Source organism: Haemaphysalis longicornis, unplaced genomic scaffold (genome assembly GCF_048455015.1).
Source record: "Haemaphysalis longicornis isolate Haplotype H1 unplaced genomic scaffold, Haemaphysalis longicornis Haplotype H1 scaffold_4, whole genome shotgun sequence".
Lineage (NCBI taxonomy): Eukaryota > Metazoa > Arthropoda > Arachnida > Ixodida > Ixodidae > Haemaphysalis > Haemaphysalis longicornis.
In genome coordinates, this window is record NW_027526361.1 from 23,657,767 (window position 1) to 23,679,746 (window position 21,980).

General features: G+C 47.4%; 1 protein-coding gene and 1 long non-coding RNA gene across 3 annotated transcripts in view; both read left to right on the forward strand.

Moving 5' to 3' along the window:
* Positions 1 to 21,980, forward strand: part of LOC144178377 (uncharacterized) — a 320,469-nt gene that overhangs the window by 25,588 nt on the left and 272,901 nt on the right. The gene's annotated exons all lie outside the window — the stretch shown is intronic.
* Positions 1,551 to 4,771, forward strand: LOC144180283 (uncharacterized). Its single transcript, XR_013324362.1, has 4 exons — positions 1,551 to 1,978; positions 3,020 to 3,101; positions 3,574 to 3,660; positions 4,320 to 4,771. It is a non-coding gene; the product is annotated as an uncharacterized LOC144180283 (long non-coding RNA).

Here is a 21,980-nt window from a genome sequence, read left to right on the forward strand (position 1 = left end):
CGAGAACTGTACGGGTCGACGAGTCTGCGGCCCGCCAAGACTTTGCGCGCCAAAGCTTAACGGAACGCCTATCGCATTCTGCTGCGAGGCACGCAAGTTTTTTTGGCAGCAGCCACAGGAATTTGTGCGTGCGTACACGCTGATTCCAAGTTGTCTTTTTTTTTTTTTTCGCAACAACTTTGTTCTCCCTCCGTTTTTATTCTCCCAGTCTCTTCCGCGGAAATCCCTCTAACAGTTTAGAATGTGGGCAAGCCGCAACACGGAATTGTTTCCCCATTGTTCCCAGGCGAGCTCTTTTCGTGTACATATGCTCGTCTTCTTGATGTTAGCGGGCTGCCCACTGCGCGTTTCCTTGTTGGTTCTAGCAGGCATTGTTCTGGGAATCCCTTGACCTTTTCTTTTGTTTAAAAGAGGAGACGCCGTTTGTCTGGCGAACTGACTGGGAAGTTCAGGTCGCTTTTGGGCCGGGCCGGTCCAACAGATGCGGAGTTATGAGAGCGAAAAAAAGAGGTAACAACGTAAAGTTCACCCAAGATGATGTAATTGTTCTGTAGCGACGGAGAGCCAAGGTGGTTTTGTACGCAAAAACGGCTATAGCGACGACAGAACAAAAAACATGGGTTCAAAGTTAAGTCGCCCCTCCAGTTATGCGTGAGCGTACTTCGTGCCGTCTTGCGCCATTCAAGCTGAATAGCACCGGTCCGCCCATTTTCGCCATATCTTAATTTCGTTGAGTGTGCCCGTTGCCATGCATAATTATTGCTCTTCGTCGCAACTTCAGCCCGCCGCCCCAATTTTGTAGTAATCGTCAGGAGTACCGCGCATTACGACAGGCGTGGCTGCGACATTTTTAACCCGCATAGAAGGATGTCATAATAGTGTTTTTTTCTAATCTTGCCGTTTAAAAGACTGCATGTCGTCTTGTGCCATGACATTAAGTTCGTCTTACGCCGAAAGTACAGTTTAAACAATTCGCGCGTAATATCGCGCGGATTGCTTTCGAATGCGTAATACGGGTTTCTAAAAATATCAGATACAAACTGACACTCCTTGCATGTCCGGGCCCTTGAACCAAAATGGGTTTCCTGCGAAGTGAAAGTTTCCCCGATGAAAATCAAAATTTAAATGTATTTTTCCAAAGTTCGTCTTACTAGATCAATCGAGGGAGAAATTCGAAGCCGTTTTTTATCTTCCCCGGTTCGAAAGCTTTCTGTCTTGTAGCGCATGGTGCGAGGAAAAAAAAACAAAACACGGATGTTGTCGGCTCATTATAAACGTATCAGTAAGTTATTATTATACAGAAAGACGAAATCGTCGAAAATGGTCGAAATAGTCCGCAAAAATGTGGTATTTAAAACATAAATATAACTGGGAAGCCTGAAGTTTACCAAGAAATGGGCGCATCTTATTTTATTTTGCCCCCCAGCTCTCTGAACCATAAACTACACTCTAATCCGGGTAACCCATAATGTAACTTCTAAACGGAAGTAACCTATAAAATAAAGGTTACAATGGATTCATTTTGATGTTTTCTTTATCCTAGTCCGTTCTAAGGGTTACAAGCGTGAGGTTAAAAGCGATTTATAGGTTACAATAATGATTTATAGGTTACATCAACAAAATCTGACATGTAACCTCTACGTTGTAACCTATAAAACGCCCTGTAACCTCTAAGAGATGCTCGTCGCGCCTTCTCTCCCGGCGGCCGTTGATTTCTCCGTTGCATGACGGGATATGGAGAAATGGCGGCGCCGGCAGGCCCGGTGGCCGCGTTTTCGCGCCACTCGAGCCTTTTAACCGCTGTGATGCCCCTACGATGAAGCGAGGATTGCTGTAACAAGACTTATTTGTCGGCGTGAGTCGCGGAGGCTGCGGCGAGCCCATTTGTGACTGGCAGCGCTGCACGGCCCGTTCTTCTACGACCAGCATCAAGTTCGCATGTTGTACCAATGCCCCGGCGCCAGTGAAAGCGAACTCGGTGAGTATATTCCCGTGACGGTTTCGGTGTTTTCATTGGATATATCTTTTCGCTTGGGGCTTTTCAATTTGAAATTGCAGCATTCGAGAGGAATTTTCGTTACCTGACTGGTTGCTTCGCTGGACGTTTTCTGTTGTCCGCGACGGCAATTGAATGAAATCACGGGCTTGCGTTCGTTGCGTCAGACTAGAGCGGACGATCGGGAAAGCACAGATAACGGCGCCCGTGACCTGCTTTCTGCTCTTTTTGCGCGCCTTCGTCATGTGTTGAGCGTTTTGTTTACGCTGTTCGCTGCATCGGGCGCATTTGACGAGTTATTGGCCCATGTAATTGTCAGGTAGCTCTGTTTGAATAATTGAATTTTTTCCCATTAAAGTCTTATATTATCGCGCTATTCTCTGGGTATTATCATTTTGTTTCAGTCGTCGGGAAATGTTCATTTTTCTCGCTGCATATAATCGGAATGGTGTCCATTTTATTGGTCTTGTAGTAATATATCCGGATAAACACAAGGTGTGTGCTGCAGGAAAGTAGTCCACTAAATGCTGCCAGAAATTTCTAAACTCCCTTTTGTCCAGCACAAGCCTCTTTTTTGTGAAAGTTTCCCTTACGGCACAATAAAAAGTTTTCGTATGTACAACACTCCTCATTTTTTTCATTCTTTTCCTTGAGTGGGTAAATTTGGTGTTAGTCATTTTGAGACAGCGGGCCATTTCCACCATGTTAAGTGGTTTATTATTCTCATTCCCACAAATCAGTCGTTTATTTATTCGCGTGGTATTGCAGGGCAAATGATTGTCTCGCGTGATCCTAGTGTAGTGCAGCAAAGCGACTTTACAGAACGGTGGTATGTATGAGCAAGCATGCAGGCTGCTTGATTGTTGTTTTTTGATGATACAGAAATTGTGACGAATTACACAGATACAGGTGCAGGTGTAAAAATGGGTTCTGCACCCTCATCGGATCCTGGCTGTTCAAAAAGTGTGGTTGCATCTGGCTACCTATGCTATGACTTATCAGCACTACTGTTTTTTCTTGCAGGCAGTGTTCCTTGAGCTGACAACCAGGACTCCCCTGCGTATGACACAAGTTGAAATGAAGTCTGATTTTAGCGGAAACAACGGTATGAAAATGCAATAACTAAAACACATTCATTCAAATATTCTTTGTAAAGATGGCACCCAGGCCTGCACAGACGAAAGTATGATTTACTTGTAAAAATGCGAGGCCTTTCTTCAAGTGTTATGATGTTATATTTCGTATCTTATTTTGCCTCATGTTTAGTGACTCTTTCTATCAGTTCGTTAATACATGAACGTTATGAATTCACATAACGATTTCCTGAGCATGAAGCTTTGTAGTTTTTCAGCAACTCCAGCTATTCTATAAGATGCGTGGTTTTGCAGAGCCAACAAGAAGAACTCTTTTTCTAAAATAGCTCTGTAAGAAATCTCCAGTTGTTAGTGAGTGCTTGTGCTGTGTTCTTTTCTTCGTCTTGTCAAGTTTGAGGTGTTCTTTCATTATGAATGTGTACCAACTGCCCAGTTCTAAAGCCTATTACATTTTAACCCAAATAACCCTTCGAGTCATTACAGGTACAGACCTCCTGGGAATGCCACTTGAAGATCGGTGCAAGTTCTAGATGTATCCTCTCCCACAACACATCTGGACGAAGAAAAAATGTAAGTTGGCGATTCCTTTTTACTGATAGCCGAGGAAGAAACCACCGATAAGAACACTTTACTTAAATGAAAAACGTTTCGGCTTCCACGTGGGATCCTTGTTCAAAATGAAACTGCCAGTACAAGGGGGGGGGGGAGGGGGAGGAGGATGTTTAAGTACAGCGTAAAATGTGACGCAGGTGGCGTCAGCATCGTGAAAGCACGTTTCCTGGGTTTAGTGCGACGTTCGTTCTGTTGCGTGTACTAGTGATTCCACATGAAGGCGCGGAAACGTTTTTGTTTTCTCTTTTGCAAATGTATGTCAGTTTATCTCGTAGCCCAAAGTTTCTGCCTGTTCTGGGTGAGCATGCAGAAACATTTCGCGAGATCAACTGGAACACGGCACGATTAAAATTCGGGAAGGTTGGCCGGTATGACTATAGTGGCTTCGCGTTGTTCTGAACAATGCGGCCAAATTACTCTGTGTAACGATTACTGAAATGATGTGAAATTATTAGGAAAGGCCGTAAATCACTCCTCTGGTGTGGCCTTTCATTTCATTCTCTGGTCTCCGTCTTCATTTCCGTGCAATATATTTTTCGTACTTCACATGCCTGTGGTTTGGTGTGAGGGGCTTATGGTTGCACTGGATTTCGTTCTTTTTCTGAAATTTTCTGTAGATGAATCTTCAAGGTGGGGAAATCCAAGTGACGGCCCCTCACATATATACCTCCATCTGCGGCAGCAGGGAACAAGATGATCGCGGGAAATCTTCAGCGTGCCCTGATTTTGTGCCTGCTTGTGTACTACGTAAATTGCGAAGCTTATCTCTGAATTTTTCCAAGCGCCTTTTTTCATGCAGGAAACTATAGATACCATTTAAAGTTGACCAAAAGACAGATTGCAATCGGCCTAGAAACTTGTTAGTGCTGCAGGAAAAACGATAACTTGGCGTGGGAATCACAACTCAGGTGGAACTGTAAAGAGGAACCTAAGAGGGAAGTGTAAAGATGGATTCGTAAAGACGAGTGAATTCCAAGTGTAATACTAGACTGAGTGAAACGGAGAATGTAGGGAACATAGCCACAAACACTGCTTTGTATGAAAAAGTGAATTTGTAATAAATGTTCTTTCTACTTTCCCACATTCGGCGTTTTTTCTGTGGGGAACAATGACAACAACGCTGTACTGGGAAAGTGCACCCCTGAGAACCATCTTATAAATGTAGCTCAAACTCGAATTCGTCTGAAATTGTTCAATGGCAGTATCCAAACAATTCGGAATGCTTTGCATACATCCGTGCAAATACTGAGGTGAAGAATTTGTATATTTGGCCATTTTTGTGAAGCTGTTCACGCAACATTTATTAAATAGGTTTAATAAGGATATATGAATAAACCGAATTTTACCTGGAAGTCTAAAGCAATATAGGAAACACCAATTCGCCCAGGAATCCGCATTCGTCTAATACTCATTAAGGAACGATAATAACGTTGGGGTGGTTCGCAGCTTTGCTTTTTAATAAATAGCCCACAGGTGTTTCATAATAATAAATGTGAATGTTCAAAACTACCGATGCCAAACTTCTGGAAATGTGCTCCTGTTAAATGCGCAAATATGTGTGCATGTACTGCAATTCTCTTTTGATAATCATGGCCTAGGTTGTCAGACAAGAATTTTTGGCTTAAGGCTATGTTATAACTTTGGCGTCCTTTTGAAGTATGCTATCAAGTGCATGTTTCCACTCAAGCTTGGTTTCACTAAACGCCTAATGTTGCTTAACTAAAGCTCAATTTAGCAAAAGACCTATCATGCATGTTTGATACTGGTTTCTTAAACGGCACAAAGCTGATGCAAACATCAAATTTACTTATGCCTGTTTATAAGACTTAAGCGTTGCCAATACTCACGAAGATTTTTGGGTGACAACCTGGGTAACGATTATCGAACAGGTAATGCAATGCATATATATTAAGAGAACATTGTCATGCTTTTTGACACTGCTCTTTTAGGAATTTTAAAAGTAACTTCTCTTTTAGCCCCAGCCGTGTGGCCGGTAGTTTATTCAAGGGACGAAGAAAAGACACCCGACGCAAAAGTTTAGACGGCGCAATGGACAGCATGGTCGCACATATCTTCCACTAACGCAATGTTTGTTTACCACGCGGGAAAGGCGCCTTCGGGGTGTTGCCACAGCGACGCCGGCGAAAGCGCGCCTGGCGCGCAACATCACGTGAACCTTCCAATTTGTGTGGCCTTGGACGGCGGTAGATGTAACTTATATAAAGGTATACATGCTGAAAGCTGCAAAGTAACCCATAACTGCATAACCCTTACGTGTATACGTATATAGAGGTTACGAAGATATAGGTTACATTTGTACCTTATAAATTATAGGTTACAAAAATTCGAAAATGTATACCTCTATTAAGGGTTACCCAGCTTAGAGTGTAAATGTGGTACATTTGTTCTCGAAATTGCAGCCTTCCTTTAGAGACAAACACAAACTGTTTAAGCTGGTAATTAAGACCATGAAGGGGCACAGCCGTCTAATGTAACAAGCAAAAACAAAAAAAAATCAGGGAGACTTGAACTCACGCGCAAGACTTGAATGGAGAAGCTGTATTAGGGGAGAATTGCCGGACACATAGGTAAGTTGCAGTTTCATTGTTTATTACCATAGTTTCGATGCTAGTAATCGTCGCCATATGCATCGAAGAGGTCGTCGTCTTCTGCGTGACGAGTGGTGGATACAAGGTCGTCCTCAGCATTGTAGACTTCCACCAGCTCAACTGGCGAAGCATGCACTAAGTCGCGCGAGGCTTCAACCAGAGCGAAGCCTCTGGATTTCTTTAAACGCGCACGCACTTATGTACACATCACAACGCATTTGTACACGTTCCGTCGTTGCTTTGCATCGTCATACTCATATACATCATATATATCGTCATGTTCCTCATGCCAAGCATAACAGAGTTTTGTGAAAAACTTTCTGCACGTGACTTAAAATATCGGGTGCGTCAAATGATCAAATCACATATTTTTATTTAATATAGACCAGTGATGTTAGCCAGCGCGACGGCTCGGCTAACATCGCTGATCTCCATCTAAGTTTCTCTCTCTCTCTCTCACACACACATACACACACACGCACAGACACACACAGCGCTTGACGACAGCGCTGAAGTTTTTTTTCTTCCTAAAGCTACTGCGAGAGCCGGGGACTCGGCGATCGACACGAGGCACGCGCTCACGAGCAACACGTACAACAGCTACGCTGTGAAAAACACATATCAAATACAACCGTGTTGAGAGCCGATTCACATAATGTGACTTCAAAGCGTCGTTACCTCTTCAGATTAAAAGGTATCTAAACATATAGTTCGGTTAAATTAGTGCATTCCAGCGCCCGAAGACATTACAGCTTGTCTTCCTGCACATACTTTTCTTTAAAAAAAAGCATAACGCTGTGTATCTTCTGCGTTTCCACTCATCCAGAGTTCGGGGTTAACCATCCGTACTTCCTGACTTTGCTTTCGTTCCGCGTTTCCCTTACTACTACTCATACGAACCTGGTCCTGCGAGCGATGTAGGCAAATCCTCGCTGGGAGGTCAGTACCGCACAGGTGGCGGGTGCATACGCCGACTCCCGCACAAGCACGCGAGCACGAAATTGGACGCAGCAAAGGAAACCCCGCCAACCCAGCCGACCCTCCGCACAGGAAGACCGATGGCGCGGCCGCGAGAGCACGAAGCCACGACTTGCAGCCTCGCTGCGGCCGACGCAAGAGGGAGAAAGGTCAGCTTCCACCGGCCGCAGGTCTCGACCGTGCCGGCGAGATGCGCGCGCCGAGATAGAGACACCAAAAAAAGCGCGCGTGGCGATGCCCGCGTTGGGCGTGTACCAGGCGGCAGGAGGCCACGGCGTCCGCAGGCCGAAGCCCCGGCAGCGGAGCGGTTTGTTTTACCGGACAAAGCTATCTCGCCGGCGTACGCGCGCACAGGAGACCCGCTGGATAGAAGGCGCGCAAGAGCAAGCGCAGAGATGATGAAATCGCCGTGAAGAAGGCCGGCACGGCGCGCACTCCCAAGGAGCGGCGTGTTTGAAAGTCAAGAGAGCGGCCACCGCCACCCAGATCGCCTCGGCCGCGGGCTGCTGGTAGGGGATCGCCGCGTTGTTTTGCCCCGAGAGGCCCGCCGTCCGTGAGATCAAAGGAAGAAGAAAGCGGACGGGGGGAGAGACCGCAGGCAGCAGGGAAGACGTTGATTGGCTGCTGGCCGAAGACGCCCGCGGAGGCAGCGAACGGCCAGCGTTCAAGTAGCCTTTGTGATGACGAAAACGCACTCTTAATAAGCTTGTCAAGAAGTGGGGCCACCTCGATTGTGCGAGCGTGCGTTTACCTGCAATTTGATAGCTCGTTGAGTGAACATGGTAAGGAAAGACGAGTAAGCCACAGAAAAGTGTTTTCTCCATTTTTATGCGAGAATAGAAAACTCAAAATATGTGATATAAAAAGAGGGTATAAAAGCATGCTGTCCGCGCGGGGCCCGAACCCACAACCTCCGGATACCGCACCGGGCGCTCCTGCTGCTTGAGCTGCAAGGGCGGCTGTACTCCCTTCCAAAAGGAACTGGGGAACTGTAGAAGAAAAGGAAGGGACTTTCTTAGAAACACCCGAACATGACAGCGTCGAGAACGAACGAGCAATCGATTGAGGAAGTTTGTCAAAATCGATTGACAGAAGCGAAGCTAGTGACAATCTGCCTATGGCAAGATTAAACGAACATCTAAAAGGGGGGAGTTGAAGGTGAAAAAGGCCAACCTCATTCTAATTCTAAAAAAAAAAAAAAAGGGTCATGTTAAGGAGCTTACGAATCAGTCAACTCGGTCGTTTGTAGCCTGCTACAGACTTCCTTGCGCCTCGGAATTAAAAGAAAAGAATTATACCTAATCAAATGTTTTATTGCTTTTGTTCAGAACAAGACCAATGAGCTTCATCACCAGTTCTGAATCGCGATACGCGGCCATGACCAGCACTTTCCCGGCTAGCTCTGACGCGGACTTTTCCTACAGCCAGGACATAAATTCAGCTGTGGCGTGACGAACGCTGTGAAGTATTGCTGGTTTGTAAATATAGCAGGCGCTGGCCGACGGGAACCAGACCGGGTCTTCTCGTCGGCTACCGAAATAACTTTGTCCGACAGAAATAAAGCTCAACCCTCCCCACTTCCGCCGCCGGTAGGCAGCAGACTTCGGATAATCAAATACACTAAAGGAACAACCAAAAACAATGGGGCAAAATTAAACATAGAAGAGTCATGCTTCGTGAAATGGGTTAGAGAACAAATAAGGGGCAAACTGGAGCCTTCGTAAGTTGACGCCAAGTGAAGCCAAAAAAAAAAGTGGCGTCGAATATATTAAAAACACATACAATGCTACCTTTTTTTTTCTCCGAAGTTCCTTTCATTCGAGTATACTCTTCGGTAGTTGTGAAGTCAAGACGCGGGAGAGTAGTTTGTTTATGGTTCTTGCGGGGTTCCGTTTTATTTGCTGCAAAAGAAGTGGCTTTGTTTCGTTCTACCTATTTTGCTCCTGCGCACACAAGTTTCGGAAGTATCTCGAGATTCCCGCGATAGGGCACTCCGTCTCGTTCAAGGGCAAGGGGTGGATTCTGATCTGCTGTCGTCGGCAGGCGCGCGCGATTGCAGTTCTCGGAAGAGGAACGCCGAGCGATGTGCCCTACGCGTGGCGTACGCGTTCCCAGAGTGAGCTGCCTTCCGCAAAGAAAGAGAGAACAAACAAATCGTTAAAAGAAAAGAACAAAAGCAATTCCAGGCGTGCGGACATACTGACGTCGTCGCCAGGCTCGACGCAGCGCACTGCGAAACTCGCGCGTTTCGCTCCGTTTAATGTCTACCTAATCTGGAGCAGTGTAGGTACCTCTGCGGTTTCGCGCTTCACCGCATACATTTTGCGCACGCGGGAGGCGTGGGAGGGGGAAGGGATCTTTTAGGCGAAAAACAGAGGAATAAAATGCAAGGGGGGAAGGGGGATGACACGAGACAAGAGGGGAGAACCGCAATTCCGCAACGCGTGCTCCTGGCACCACCTGGATGATTTACGACTTCAAGAACTTGGAGCGGAAAAACAAAAAAACAAAACAAGGGCGCCTTTTTGGCTTCTCTCGTATTTGCCTTCTTCCGCACGTTTCCTCGCTTCGTTAGTCTTTTTTGTTTGTTTGTTTCGTTATTTCCCAGCGCGCTTTTTTCCGTAAACGCGCATTTCGCACTGCACCCGGTTACGTGCTACCTTGCTGCACGTTTCCGCGGCGAACGCGTAGGCGCTGCACTCGACACGGAGGACGAGAGGGGGGAAGCAGGAATGTTTCATAAGCCTAATCGCGAATCATGACCACGAAGGTATGCCACGCTTCCCAACATGTTAGAGTTTCGGCGGCTGCGCGGCCGTGCCCCGGGAGTCTCGTACGTGGACGGTGAGGACCGAAATATCCGGGAAGAGCGAAAGAACACGTTTGTGGCGCCGGGAGAGTTACAGATGGCAGCCACCGGGTTGGAATGACAAGTGGATGGCTCCTTTCGCGTTTATTTCTTTGCTTGTTGGCTTGCTCGTTTCTTTGTGTGTGTGCCTTTGCGGGCGCGTAAACCGTTGGGAACCATTTCCATCAGTGCGGAGATGTTTCGCGCACGCCCGCTATCAAGCATGCAGGTTTCACGCTTGGGTTGAGGGTATTCACTAATCGTACACGTTTATTTTGAAACTCTGACTCCTCTTCGCCCACGCTGCACCCGAGCAACTTGCACGTTACCCGGTGCTTTGCGCCTTCTCCGAATGCCACGAAATCACCCTCGCCTATTTGGCTACGTGATGCAATATTGTTTTTAGAAGTGGGAGGTTGATCGATTAACCTGCCGATTAATCCATTAATCCTTTAGTCGTGATTAATTTTTTCAACCGGTTAATCGGCTGAAGTCATGTGAGCAAACTAAAACAAAAGGGGCATATTGAAATTGTGCACAAGAGTGTCGAGGATCATATTTATGTTCAAATAACCCTCCTAACATTTATTTATGTACAAATAACAAAAAAAGATGCAAGAATGCTTAGAGATGTTAGTGATTAAAGCCGAAAGCTTATAGCAAAGACAGACAACAAAATGATTACTCTTAAAAGGACCCTGCAACACTTTCGATAAACGTTTTCACTATTTCCTTCGCATCTGGAAGCTCTGCGAAAGCTATAGTTATTGCCAGGACGGAGCGGCACTGCGTGACTTGCTCGTCCCAGCAGATACGCCTTCCGTTTCTGCTTTGTTTTTGTAGCTTTGTTTTTAAAGTTACTATGGGATGAATTGCTGCAACTGAAGGAAAACCGGCCAACAGCCGCTACATGGCCTCAGTGGCATACTTCGGACCATCTAAGAACGCCAAGACCGGAAAAAGAAAAAAAAATTTTGAGCGAGTTTCCAAGTTATCTTATAGGCATAGAGCAGTAATTTTTGGCTGAGGTACTTTGCGACCCCCTAATCGAAGTACTGGGTGTGTTGGGTGACTACGTCCTGCAAGCATTTAGGATTTTAGAAAAAGTTGAAAAAAGTGTTGCAGGGTCCCTCTAATACAAATTTACGTGGTACGAAAATCAGCAAGCGGCCGCCCGCCCCATTCGGCCGTTGTAAAAACTAATTGTCTTGCAAGTAAACCACGATTAATAAGACAACCCCGCCATTACTTTAAGTGCCGATGTTCCTGATTTTAGATAAGTGTGACTTACGGACGCGGTCATAAGCGTCTTGCCCCCAGCAGCGTCACGATGATGACCTGCTTGCCTCACTTGGAATGTCGGTGGACAGGCTTTATGCAAGTGTCCACGTTACTCGCCTGAAAGAAAGAAACTGTAGTCAGCACTAAACAACCTGGACTCTAGGCGGCTATTTTCGGAGAAGATTCTGTCACTGGCCTCTCCTGTCATCAGCTCAGAAGGCGACTAAGCAACTCTTACGCTTCCTGCGGGCGGCGAACTTAGATACCAGACTGAAATTGAAAGACTCCAGTGACAATCACTGAACTTGAACGTTTAGTGCTTCAGCGCTGGGCATACCTGTCTGCTCCAACTTTTCTTCCTTCTTTCCTTTCCCTTTTTTCTCTATGTTCCCTTTCCCACGGGCAAGACAGAAAACTTGGCTGTAGCCAGGTTAACTTTCGTGCCTTACAAATCTACCTCCTTCCTTCGTTCCTTTCTTCTGCGAACAGGCAAATAAGCTTATAGATTTTATTTTTATTATGAAAATATTACGAATATTGCTAAATTACCATTGTTGGTCATTTTTCTTACTAAACTAAATTTCTTACTAAAACTCAATCGATCAATTAACCGATTAAAGCCAGCCGATTAATCGGATTGAATTTTTTAACCGGCGCGCAGCCCTAATAAATCGAGTCTCCCTTTTTGCCTCATTCGCTGGAGAGAAAAATTTGCTAGTTTCTTATTGCACCTGTCATGAAAGAACTTCATTGACATAGAACGGGGGGGGGGTCCTGCCGGCTAAGTTTTCATGTGGAATGGAATTCTGCAGAGAACAGTTTCAGACTAACCTAAACGAAGTTCTTGAGAGCTTTAGTATATGTATGCTGTTCCAAGAGATAGCGCTGTCGTTCTTGCGTCTTCTTCGGTTCCTAATGTATCAATGTCGACGAGCTACGTCTGACTGCGTCAGAATTTTGTAAAGCGGTTTCGAAACCATACCCATTTGCACTCGCGTCACTTTGGTATAGCGCTCCGGGCGTAGTGTCGCTTTTGTTTTGCCCTTATCGGTCCCCTGTACATCACTTCACTTGTAGCAGCAGCCTCGACTGCCCAAATGTCATCATGCCTGTCGCGTATGCGGTCTGACAAGGCTTGTGGCCTTCGCGGCTGATGCGGACACTTTTGTAGCAGCATAGAGCGGTCAACTAGCAAAACCGTACCCCTTCATGTTACATTGTGCCGCGAGTCCCAACTTTGCCGTCCTGTGCGCGTGTATGAGAGTAGCGGCACGACTTGGCGGAGAAAAATGCCGTTTCTCTTGGGAAACACTTTTCGACGTCAAAGCCATCGTCCGCGCAGCGGAGGTCGCTTTCCCAAGACGACGTCACTGCGTAATCGTAGTTTTTTTCTTCTTTGACGGACGCGACAGATTCAATCCGGATGACGCAACCGAGCCGCTCGACTTTTGTGCGACGCCACCCAAAAGGGGTATGATTTATATTGCGTGTCTTCATCGGCAACGCGGGCCGCTGGGGAAGGCACACATCTGTCAGGCGTGCCGGCGGGCTGGGTGGACCGTCCACTGCGGACATCAATGTGCGTGCGCGTCGGCGCAGCGCGAGCGGGGCCCCGTCAACGCTGCGTCGCGTGCCGCCGTCGTCCGCGTCACACAGCCGCGGAGGCCGAAACTTGTCGACCGCCGCTGTGACGGATGGCCGGAGGAGAGGGACGCGCACGCCGCCGAGTTCGCGCCCCCCAGTAGCGCGCGCGGGGCCCGCGCCTTGCGTGATTGGCTGTTTTACCTACGGGGCTTCAAAAACCGCTCGGGGAGCGCCATTTGCAAGTCTAATTTCGGCCGCGTCACGTTTTTCCAATTGTTTCTTGCCGCTTCCGCGGTGCACCTACCGTTTTTGGCTCATCTTTGTTGTTTTCTACTCCTTGTCGGTTTGCGTCTTTGGTTTTGCCTTTGACGAGTTTTTGTTGGTGAAGAATAGAGTGAGAGAGAGATGGAAGGTTGAAAAAAGGAAAAGACTCGCGTTTGGCGCGAAACGTTGCATGCACGCCACCCTCCCCCCTCCTGTGTGCAGGCTGGCCGTCTACGCCCTCGGGTTGAATGCCCGCTCTCACTCTGCGGCACGATAGCAGCCTGTAGGCAAAACATTCTCGTCGCCTATGCATGAAAAATATCGATTGTTATTGCAATCCACCAAGGGTGAAAATAAAGGCCGCGAAATATGTACACACCTGCACACCTTTTGGACTGGCCGCCCTGCTCGGTGAGGTCACTATAATCGCTGAAATATCCCAGCGTCGTTTTGATTGGTGGTCTGGGTCGGTAGCGCTAACTGCGCAATGCCGCGTCTTCGATTGCCCGGTGGCTAGTTGCAGCAGGAAAAACTCGAACACCAATTGCGTATCGATTCCCTGTTTCGCGTTGCCGACGAGAGTTATGAATCTATTACATGGCCTTTTGCATCCACGTCTTTGGCAACCAATGTGCAGGCTTGTGATGCGAAAGTGTACATGCCGTTGCAAAATAGTTGTTCAGTTAACCACAATGCCCTCTCAAAAGCGTACTTTACTGCGGACATGGAAGGAACACAGAACAGAACACGGGACAAAGTAGTTTATTTCATTGAAAAACATCACAAAAACATGTTGATGAGGCACCTGGATCCACAGCCTGTATGGCTAGTTCTAGATTCATTACAGAAAAATTTTAAAAAATACAATCCTGGGCAAAAATGGTTGATCGTCGCACGCAAGTGCAAATAATTGGCAGCAAGCTACACTGTTTACTATGTTTTCTCATTACTGATCCTTACATTCAAATTAATGGTTCTGGTTTATTGTACTTGACTTCTGAAGTAACGTTTTGGGGACGGCAACATATTTGGTATTGCTTTGATAGAGTTTGGTATGTTATTCCATATTTTTGCTCTTATGAAAGACAAGAGGCGCTGACCACATAAATTATGTACTATTGGCAGGTTAAGATTTTTATGATCAGTGTGCCTTGTGTCTCGCTTGTGTGTAATTAGCGTTGCCGAGTGGTATACCGACTGTTTGTGGTAGCTGCTTTGTTTGAGCCGCTTTGTTCATGGAACGTGCAGCCACTTTTGACCTCATTTTCTTTTTTTTTTCTAGCGCACAACGTACTCTCGTTCTGTGCTGCTTAAAGTAGTTGTTGTCTTAGTTCGAGAGGAACTAAATTAGGCCGAACCAGCAGACGCTACAACAAAAGAAGGTTAAAAATACCGACGAGACGCCTAGAATTCGGTCATTAGGGCGGAAACCAACGACCGCTGTCGTGTAGCGAAAAATCTCGAACACATCTGCTGGAGCCGTGCATTTTGCATGATGGTCACGCTTCGATCGCAAAAAAAAAAGGGAAGAGTAGAAATGAAGAAAAAGCGGAAGCAAACTCTTTTGCCCTCCTCCCAACGCTTCCTCGTGTCTTCCCAACAGCTACGAGTGCGTCGAGAGTCATTTAACGATAACAATGATAAAGCAGGGAGCCACACGATTTCTAAATTACTGCTTGCGCTAATCCGCACGCCGAACCTGTTTCCTTCTCTCTCTCCCTCCCTCTTCTTTGCTTTTTTCGTCAAGCGTTGCCGTGTCGCAGGGTCGTTAGGTAAAGCACGACAAATGAGGAGCCAAACAAGACGAGGCGTGCACGTTACCAAGAGTCGTCTCTTCTTGCGAAAAAAAAAAAAAGATATGCATGGTGAAGTACAGCAAAGCGGGAACAACAAAGAGGAATGTCGAAGGAAGAGCGATAAAAACTTTCCCATTGACGAGAACGCGCCGAACCCATAAGCGCGACGACTTCACCCTGCTCGTTCTACCAGGCCGCCGTCCGATAAACAGAAACAAAAGGAAAAGGTTGGCCGTGCGAATTGTGAGCCGTTCTCCCAGTAGCGCGGATTCCTGCGTGTTGGGAAAACACCGCGACATTCACAAGGACCCCTAATGACCGCATCGACTCATTACAGTTCATTAGCGGCGGAGGACGAAGGACCTTGCAGCCAGGCATATTCCGCCTTCCGCTCGCATCTCTCGGCGCCGCACGACGTCAACCTTTTTCCTCTCTCGCCCCCCATCTGTCTGCTCTTCTCACCGGCCCTTGTGTTCTTTCTTTTTTTTTTTTTACTAGACACCAAGTTGTTTTGGAGAACATGTTACAGTAGGCACGGCAACGCAGTGTATACCCATCGGCAACGTCGCTGCTTTGCCTTCGTGAAACTGCCCCGCACAGTTAGCCGTACACTCGTAACGCATGCACGTGGCAGTAATGCACGCAGTGTCGGAAGTACCTTCTTGCCAGTTGAAAACGGATGCTCGAGACTTCTTTGTTACGTGAAGAGAAAGAGAGGAAGGACAGAAACTTGTTTCGGTCCTCTTTTCTCGGTGTCATCCTCGTTAGCGAGAACTATTCCTTCGCTGTTCCTAATTACAGCGAAGTCGTGCCGAGAGGCACTGGCGATTGCGATTCCTTAGCAGCATCCTCTTCTTCTTCCGCGTTCCATTATTCGTCTTGCTGCACTTCTTCACTTCACCGACACTTCCTCTCTTGCAGCCCCTCTCCTTTCCAGAATTCTGTCTCCTGAAAAGGGGGAGGTAACCAAGGCCGCGGGATCTGTTCTATGGCAGAGAGTTTCTTATTTTATTTTCACCTTAAAGGCTGCTCCGATAGCATACATAAATAAGAGCGTAATACCAAAGGGCACCCTGCAAGACCAGTACTAAATGTACTGGGTTCCGCTCCCATTGCTACGCTTCTTCTAAAGCGAAGCTTTTAGCCTCCCACTGATTTGGTACGTAGTCCACTCAAAACGCCCGCAGGCGTTTCCTGACGATGATGATGATCGGGTCTGAAGTGACTAAAAATTAAATCGCTTCCCATTGTCGGAATCGAACCTGGCCGGGAGACTTGTGTTTGAAGCCGACGTCTATCCTATTGCGCCATTTCGGCACATCCGAAGCAGTTTTTTTCTTTTTTTAGTTGCAGTAACCTTATTTACAAATACAGATACAGAGCTACATGGGCGTGATTGCAGGTGTTTTAAAGAAGAAAGCAACATAACTTTAGTCACACAGACAAATACACGCGTATGGATTTGAAGAGGGGTGCATGGACGTGCACAATTAGACAGAAAAGGCACCCCTCCGTATAACGACGACGACGGTTGAACGCTAATAAAGCCATGGAATGACCCGCCGCGGTGGCTCAGTGGCTAAGGCGTTGCGCTGCTGAGCACGAGGTCGCGGGCTCGATCCCCGGCCGCGGCGGCCGCTTTTCTGATTGAGGCGAAAAGCAAAAAACGCCAGTGAGTTCGAGATTTCGTCGCACGTTAAAGATCCCCAGGTGGCCAAAATTGCTCCGGAGCCCTCCACTACGGCGCGCCTCATCGCCTGCGTTGCGTCGGCGCGTTAAACCCTACAATCAATCAAATCCGTGGAATGCCCGTATCAGTAAAGCACCAGAGAGCACAATCGCAGTGCAGTAAACCGTCCCGACAATAAAGGGTGTGTGTATGGTAACGTGGTATGATGTGGGTCCGCTCGTTTCTGTGTTGGTTTCTTGGGTGTTGGATTGGATTAGGGAAAGCTTGGCGTTACACCATCGTTGCAGTTTCAACAGAGGGGTAGCTTATCTTTATTGTATTTTTTTTTTGCTCCGTAAAGAGAATGGGGGCCAAAGCCGCTTGATATGTTTGTTTCTTTCTTGGGCTTTTCTTTAAACCACGACTGAAGGTGCTTTAGGTTCTGTTAAATAAAACTAATAATCAGTTTTGTGTTCGCGTTTTGTTATTTTCGCCACGCGAGTTCCTTTAATACCACAAATGCTAAACCCTGTCGTATCCTGTCTATCCTACAGCCCAACCTATCTGGCTTCAAAAAGCGCTGCTGTTTTCTGGGCACATTGCTTACCCGGCGCGATATCATCAACATGAACGCTCAAGTTTCTGATAATCCCGTAAGCACATGCGCTTACCTCCCTTACGACCTGTACTGTAAAGGAAATTGGTGGATAGAATACTGCATGCGCTATATAGAGGTAAAAGTGAAATGCAAAATTTAAACATTACATACATCCCTACTTTGCAGCGTGCTCCTAGGTGCCTGTCCCAGCGTTTTAACACAGGTGGTGATACAAGTTTTGGATTTAAAACTGGCGTGTATTGCGCTTGGCTTCACGAGGAGCGTGTCTGCTTCGTCGTGATAAACATACAATTACTTTCCATTTTTCGCTCCTGCTTACCGGTGTTGTTCCTTCTGCTCTTAAAAGTACCGCCTTTTTGTTAACCTTAGCATTTGCAGGAGTATTTGTATTCTTGTAAAGCTTATTGCTGTTTGGTTTCTGTGAAGCAACCGGTTAGCTATTACATTCAGGTTCGTTTGTATGGTGCCAAGTGAAGGGTATACCAGGGCGACGTTCCTTTTTTGCGGTGAGCAAACCTCTACACCGACAAGTGGTGGAAGTTGCTAAACACCGGGGACCAAGATTGGTTCAGGCACTACACACATCTGTGAAAACATGCCCTTATTTCCGTGAGAAACAGTATTCCGGAAAACTAAAATCTTCTAGTGTTTCTTTTAATACTTGTCGGTAGTCTATTCCTAGCACATACTGGAAATTTTTGTTCACCCGTTTGAAACAGCGTTGCCAGATGATGAAATACGGCACCAGATTTTGGATATCTGGCGCAGTTTTTGGGTTCCTGGCGTTTAGGTTCCGATACAGCTACACCAGACAATATCTGGTGAAAAGTGGCGAAAATATTGTGTGACTGTTATATACTATGGTTTCCTTTCTCATGAATGTAAGCTTTTTCCGCTCCTTAACACCAAGAGAACCTATGGACTGCGTGCGGGTTCTAGTGTTCTGGATAAGTATTTTGGGTTCCACCACTGCTTGAAAGTAAGAAAAACCACAATGTGATGTTCTGTATTTCAAACAAACCCCAGCAAGTAACATTCTTGGCAATATTTTATGCAGGACACACCCTAGCACTCCCTCTCTAATAAATTCCTCACTAATTTGTGACAGCCACAAAAGCCTTTAATGGCATGTTGGTTGTCCAATAGTTGTCCAATAGCAATAAATGCTCGCACACTTACTGATTTGAAAGTAAGATACGTTGCACGAGATCTCGTTAGAATTTAAACATAGGCGAAAAGCGCAGCGACTGTCTGTGCGAGCATGCCCAATACAACAGAGGAATTGCTCTATAAACCTAGATTGCAACAGATATGAATAAGTAATTTTATTTCACTTCTCTTAAACCTATTTTGCTAATTTAATGACAGGGCTGGTCCCCTCACCACCTGCGTTTTTTAATTGTAGAGGTAATCAAGTCACCTCTCTGTGATGGGATGGTCTGCTATAATCAACAAAAACATCCTCAAGGCTACATTTTCGCTAACTGCATGCGCAGAAATCGATACAGGAGCAGGAATTACGTTATAGCCGGCGTATTTTAGTGCTGGTGAAATCTGGTGAAATTTTCACGAGGTGTACAAGAGTCTTTCCAATCTGGCGACGATGGTTTGAAAAGACCTTTTTATTTTTCCTTTCTACCTCCAACCCAGGGGATCTTTCCTCGAGTCTAGACGCTGCGAATTATCGCGATCCGCAGACAAACTACACAACAAGGCATCATGGCGAGCGTGCAGGCAGTTATGTTTACCTTTCATTCGTATTGTTCGCCTCCCATCTATCTTCCCATATTTTCTCTTTACCTCCTCGCTCCAATTTTCTTTTCCTGTATTTATATTAGCGGCGCTCCACAAAGCTCAGTTATACCCATAGACACCACTCTTAATATTTCTTTATCAGTTTCAGCGAAACAAAACGCGCCCACTGTTCGGTTCACTCGAGACGCGCGCGCGGCCCGACTCGGAGCAAAGAAACTTGTAATTCTCGCCTCGTTTTTATCCCGGGATAAGGACAGGCTCCTCCGGTACAAAGCCCCCGCGCACACGTACGCACACTCTCTTTCCCCTCTCATCCCTGCTCTCCCTTTCGGATATGAACAACGAGAGCACACTGTGAGCGAAAACAACTTTTGTTTATTCAGGAGAAGCTTTGGAGATAATCGCGGAGCACTCGACGAGGCGGGCAGCACGTGCGAGGGCGCGCTTTAGTCCCGAGATCCTCTCCAGCCTCCGCGGCGAGGAACCAAGTGGGCACTGCGCCGCACAACAAGAGGCAGCGGCGACTCGCTGCGAGAGGAGCGGGCAATCCTCCGCGATTGCTTTGCGAAATAGGATTGCTCCGTCGGCTTCATCTCCATCCTCTGCTCGCTCTTTCTCTCTCCTTCGCTCCCACGCGCTACTATCTGGTGGGTCGAGCGCGAGAGATTCCTATCGGGCGACAGGCGCACGCGTGCACTCCGTGAGGGCGCAGTATACCACAGGTCCAGTTCGAAGAACCCTGTGTTGAAGCGGCGGTGTGGCGAGTTTGTTTAACAATCGGAACGCCTCCCCTCACCGCCAGGAACGGCGCACACGCAACGACATGACGCCTACTTCTCGACAAACGTAAGGCTCTGGCACGAGGTTATCTCGCGTCGTCGTCGCCCGGAGTGCTCGTGCATAGGGGGACGATGGACTGGTCGGCTATTTCGTTGCCAAGTCGTGCGTGACCCTACGGTCGCGCGAGCTCGGTGCAGGAGGCGTGATGTAGGAAGCCCTAAAAAATGTACGCCGGGTCGCTGATGTGACGATGAGCCGCTCTACGACCACGAGGAAACCTCTGCTCACGCGCACATGTAAACGACCGGAGTCGCTGCAGGCTGGGGCGGAGGCGTGAAAAGTGGCGTAAAAAAAAAAAAAAAAAAAAAAAGGGCGCGCGGAGTCGGCCGGCGGAGCCCGCGACACGGGGGGGATGAACAGGGACCTTGTCGCGTGCTCTTCGGCCTCCCCCCGTCTGGGTGCCGTGCCGGGAAGCGCTCTTTACGAAGTCCGCCGGCGGTGCAGCGGAGCGCCGCCGTCATAAAGGATTCATAGGTCGTCGTTGTTCAGCCGCGTATGCATTTGGGCCCGGCCGTAGCCTCCGCACGTCCTGGAGCTGCATCGCAAAAAGCGGCGAAGAGGGCTCACTGAGGTGCAAAAACTCGAGGTGGAAATCTATCGTATGGCGTTAAGTGCGGATTAGGCCATGGCACTGCTCTCGGCCGTGGGCCTCCATAAGTTGTAGGCAGCCGCTTGAAGTGGTGGTCGGGGTGCTCCCCTTTTCAGCCCTGGCGACAATACCGACCGCAGCTCTTTTGTGTGAGCGCGTAGCTTTGCGCGCTGTCTGGGCTTTTTTTTTTTTTTTTTTCAAGTTTCGAGTAAAAAGTAAATCACAACAAATGCAGCTGCAAAATCTTCCCGAGCTTTACCTATTATGTAAACACAGAACACATTTTATGGATGCACACCCTTCCAAATTTTTAATGATGTTGCGGTACCGACGACAGATCGGCATATCAGGGCCTTATCACGGTGTCCAGCGGAGAAATAGGCGAGAGGGCGTCCACGCGTATACTACTTTCTCATGTACGAGTGTCGTCTGCTGCGCTATTCTGCTTAGAGCAACACACCCATGTTCTTATACGCCGAGGCCGCTCCACCAGCTACCAAGTGTAGCAAAGCAGCGTAAACATTCCAGATGTCCGTACAAGGTAAGATATACGAAATTATTTCGAACGCGCATTGGAGATGCGTATGTGCTTCAGATAACCCTGGTTTCTCGTAAACAAAGTCATGCCAATACCGTGGCAAGGGGTGTAGCGCTCTCAAGAAAACAGCGTAGCAGACAATGCTAACAAAAGAGAGGGCTTTTTGCGCGTGAGCCCACTCTCGCCCACTTTTCAAGGGGATACCCTGATAAGGCGCTCACATGCCGATCGGTGGTCGGTCACGTGATATTAAAAAAAAATTTGGCAGTGTGTACACGGGCCTACGGACGGAAGGGGTTGGGCACGAAATCGGAAACAATACTGTACAATATTGGCCATACCAGGCATCAGTCAAGGCCAAGGAAGTTTTCACCTCGATTTGAGGTGCTCTTGCAACCGATTCTCCAATTGATTTATGAAACAGCTAGCTCGGACTCTGCCCATACTCTAATATTTGATTGATTGTAGGGTTTAACGTGCCGACGCAGCGCAGGCGGTGAGGTGCGCCGTAGTGGAGGGCTCCGGATTAATTTTGACGACCTGGGGATCTTTAACGTGCGCCTAAATCTCGTACACACGGGCGTTTTTGCTTTTCGCCTCAATCAGAAAAGCGGCCACCACGGCCGGGAATCGAACCCGCGTCCTTGTGCTCAGCAGCGCAACGCCTTAGCCACTGAGGCACCGCGGAGGTTGACTCTTTGTCCAATAAAATTCATTCATTCATTCATTGATTTTTTCTACCGAGGTTAGTGATCATCGGACAGCCTCCGACCACAGTAGTGCGGGCTAATGGCGTTTCTTTCCTCAAGACTGAATGTTGCTGATCAAATATTCCAAGCTCTAGCGAGAAAAGCCTCCACCCAACTTCTAGCATTGAAGCAGTGTTACGAAGGAAATAAAATGGGGTT